Raw genomic sequence first — 4,539 nt, forward strand, 5'->3', positions numbered from 1 at the left:
TTATGTTAAAGTAAAATAAGAAAATAAAGATCGGTAGAGACTATCCTCCGCAGTATAATTAAAACAAAAAACATGCAAAATTTCATATTTACTGGTAACACCGGACGACAAAAACAAAAACATTTAAAAACACACGAAACTATCAATCTACTCAGGAAACTATGGGCCAAATATAGTAAAACTGCGTATCGTTGTTTAAAAACTTTTTATAATTTTTTATTAATGTATAGCTTACTACCTAAAAAAACCATGTAGAACTAGATTTCAAACTTATAGAACACTTATAAAAATTCGACTAATTTTAACAATTGTTGATAAAAATTTTAAACATTTTAATCAGATTTTTAGAATGGTTTTGAGTATACGGTTTTGTAGTCCATTCAATTCAAAGTGCAAATTTGAAGTACCTGGGACTTTTCGTTGATTTTTGGCAATTTTTTGTTCGCGCATTTTCTTCCATACAAAATATGTTTGACATTTTTTTTTGTATGGAGAAATTGAGCCAGACCTTGCACAAAAAAACATCGACCAAAAATTAACGGTAAGCCATATCTACTTAAAATTTGCATATTGAATTAAATGGACTACAAAACTGCATACTCATAATTCTTCTAAGAAATCTACATAATTAAAAATTTCAAAATTTGAACGAATTTTTGTCGAATTCAAATGATTTTGGTACAACGTTGGAAATTTTCCCCTACATGGTCTTTGTTAGATGACGAACTACACTTTCATAAAAAAATAATAAAAATTAGATATTCACAAGGGGAATATCCAAAGTATGCTAAAATGTATCTTCCCTATTTATATTTTCGCCACTGTATGACATGATATTTTTCATATCTAATATATTTTATAGCTTCACTAAATTCAGATTAGAACCGTTACATGAAAAAAAACAAAAGTTAATAAATAATCATAAAAACCTTAAAAAATTCAAGCAAGAGTGCTAGACTGCAATATGCCTAGAGTACCAGTTTGACCGAATAAAATATGTTCTACATTTGTTGTTTGTGATAAAGAAAGTGCTGTCACGTTTGTACGAAAAATTGTTTTTGGTTCAGAGTACAAGGTGACTCCTATTAACTTTACAAAGGAAACACTTAAAATCGTAACATAAGTGGTAGAAATATGAAGAGTCGGGACACTTATACGTCCCCCGGCTTTTAAAAAATATTCAGCGGGGCAATTTTCTAAATATCGGTACTATCTCGCCAAAATAAGAAGTTTGACTTTAAGGGCGCGTGGTATCCACACACCCCTTTTTTAATTATTTACTACGCAAAATTAAAATATTACACTAACATTACATTCATGTTTATGTAGGTATGTATATTAACTATTACCTTTTAATTAAATAATTTCAAATAAAATTGTTAAGTTCACTTGCATGATTTCTGTTTATTAATTTAAGCTTTTCTCCACAGGCTTAATTAAGGTTTTATTTCACTGATTTTGTACGAAATTCAATTATCCAGTATATAAATATGTACTTATTATTGCTATGAAATTCTTTTGTTTGTTTACAAAATATTTATTACTAAAACGAATTACGGCTTTACTTTTGTAACTCCTCTAACTTAAAATCACAGTTCACACTCGTTCGCCAACTCAAAAATACTGAATGTCACCGCAACCAATATTCCAAACTCAACACCACCTTCACTTGCGACCGGCTTCCCACATAAATTCGCCATATATGGGCCATTATCACTCACTCTCAGCTTAGTGGTAGTAGAAGTGCGCTTAAGCTCTCAAGAAAATATACACCCACTTTGCATTGTCTTCTCAACTGGTTTTGCATTTGTTTCAAAATATCGTTTATACTTGCTTTCGAAAACGGCGATCACAAAACGCAAACAGCTAGAAAGCTGTAGTGACGCTTGACGTTTTGCTCTGAGTTTAAGCTTGAACTGATGATGATTCACTGGCATAGCAAGTGGCTGTAATATGATGACGACGACTCATCCATGCGGTTGGGTTTACGCAAAGTTAGTAAGCTGCTGGTTTTTATGAATGAATTTCAAAATTGCAATCAGTCGATGGAAGAAGAGGAAAGTTAGAGAAAAGTGTATTCAAATGGACATACATTCTACGTAGCTATTTTCAAAGAAGTATGTAAACAGATGGGTAAACTATGGGATTATGTATGACAATAAAAACTCATATGTATGAATGTACCGGCATTCCGTGATAAGATAATTTTTTATAACCGTCCTTGCCCCGACACCGGTAATTCAACACCACTAGCATAAAGTGCTTCGTTAGGCAGAAGATGGATAAGAGATTGAAGGGATACTTGAGCTAAAGGATGATGGGGAAAGAGGAGTTGGCCGATCTTTATTTTGCTTATTTTGTTAAACGTTCCGCATCGGCCGAGTGCCGTCAAAATAGAGCTGGAAAACTATCGACGTCCATGACCATCCATGTTTTGGATGTTTCTCCAGCAGCGTACATAAATACATATACCTTTGGTCGAAAAAAATTCTAAAATAAATTTTTTAATATTTAATTTTAGTTCTTATTTTTTATCAAAACATATATATGTAGTTCATTATTTGTCAAAAACATTATGAATCCAAGTTTCAAACTTGGTGCAAACCTTAAAAAAATTTAACAAAGTTTAGTAAAAATTTAGAGCTTTATGATTCGATTTCTTAGAAAGATATTGAGTATGCATTTGCTTTCATAAACCGAAATAAACGCATTTCATTTTTATATTGACGAATATTAATTTAGAGTCTAAACATCAGCAGTAATTTTTAGACATTTGAAGCTTGCGTTTTATTCAAAGCTCGAACCTACGATGGATTCAGTAACTAATTTAGTCGAAAATGTATAATAAATATTTCATTGTATACATATGAGCGAAAAACTATAGATAGTGGCGGGAAAAACATCGATGGTGGAGGAAATTTTAAAACATCGATACTATCGATAGTGTCATCGATTGATTTCAAGCTCTACTGACGAGTTGTGCATTTCGTCGACGAGTGGTATAATTTCCTCGACGACGACTCAAAATTTCTGCGGAACAAAAACGGTCACTGAAAATGCGCCTTTTCATTTATATACTTTCTCTGTATACGTTCTCTGCTTTCATATTTTATCGAAGACCGTAAACTTTACACTTTCGCACTTTTGGTGTGTGTCTGAGCTGCACATACAGCTTTCTTGTAGTTGACGCGACAACCATGCAAATTGTGTACATTATGGTGGTTCTTTTTTGATGCAGAAATTAAAATATTTTCTAAAGCCAAAGACCGGACAGGAGATGAAGTAAAAAAAATTAACATAAATGAAGTAAGTAAAGGACGTAAGTAAGCAAGTAAATAAATCTATAGATTTAAAAATACATCAAAAAATTTTATTATTTTTATTCCGTTGGTAAAATGTTGATTAATTTTTATGCACGCCTTTTGTATTAAAATCTCCTATCATAATATTTTTAAAGCTATTTTTATTAAAAAAAAAATCGATTTTTGGAGGTCTTTTCAAATCGTTCCAACTCAGGCAAATCTCAATATTTTTTTGAAATATAATAATTTTTATTTCATAATTCCCGCGAAAAAATCGCGACTTTTCTGTCGCGGCCCTCTAATGTACATATGTATATAAAATAAAGTTGCTCCCAGTTTGACATTAACAAAATCTGTATTGTCGTGGTCTGATTGTGGAAGCGCGCATACCCACGTGTTCGTCTTGACGAGAAAAAGATTTGCATAAATACTTTGTAGGTTAGAACTTGGAAAGGGTTACCCGCTGTGACTGTCAGACCAAATAAGTTTAAGCTTAAGAGGGTTGCCCCCTGTTTATAAATAATAAACACAGTTTATAAAGTGTGTTATATGAAAAAGTACTCAAAAATGTTTAGTTTGAACATTCGGAGAAGGTTTGCGCCTGTACTAAAACTAAATTCAATTCAAATTATTTAATAACTTGAATGAATTATTATAATATGGGCATCAATTAAAATGAGTTTGAAAATTATTCTAAAATTCATGAGAGGATTGCCACCTATTTAAAAAATTAAATTCAGCTTGAAGGGAGTTAGGTAATCGAAATATGTTTTAAAGTGTGGGTGTCAGACGAAAAAGGTTTAAGAAAATTAAGTTAGAAAATATTTTGAAGCGGTTGCCACCTGTTAGAAAATTCGAATCTAATTAAAATATACAAACATTATAAGATATAGATATTAAAATATGGGTGTAAAATGACAGAGGGCTAAGAAATGTCTAGCTTGAAGATTTAGAATATTTTTGAGGTGTTTGAAAAAGGTTGCCACCTGTACTAAAGCCAAATTCAATTCAAATAATTTAATAATTTAAATGAATTGTTACAATATAGGAATCAATCGAAATGGATGGCTTTAAAAAGGATGTGGGAGGGTTATCAGCTGATTAGAAAATTAAATTCAAGGGTTAAAAAAAGACAAATGTGAAAATCTCCTATGTTCTTGGCTGAGTTTAAGTCCGTTGCGTTTTATCGGACTAGCAATTAAATAAAAACAAAATTAGATGTTTGTACGCAACTTTA

Source organism: Rhagoletis pomonella, unplaced genomic scaffold (assembly GCF_013731165.1).
Source record: "Rhagoletis pomonella isolate Grant_MI unplaced genomic scaffold, Rhpom_1.0 Rhpom_scaffold_00007, whole genome shotgun sequence".
NCBI lineage: Eukaryota > Metazoa > Arthropoda > Insecta > Diptera > Tephritidae > Rhagoletis > Rhagoletis pomonella.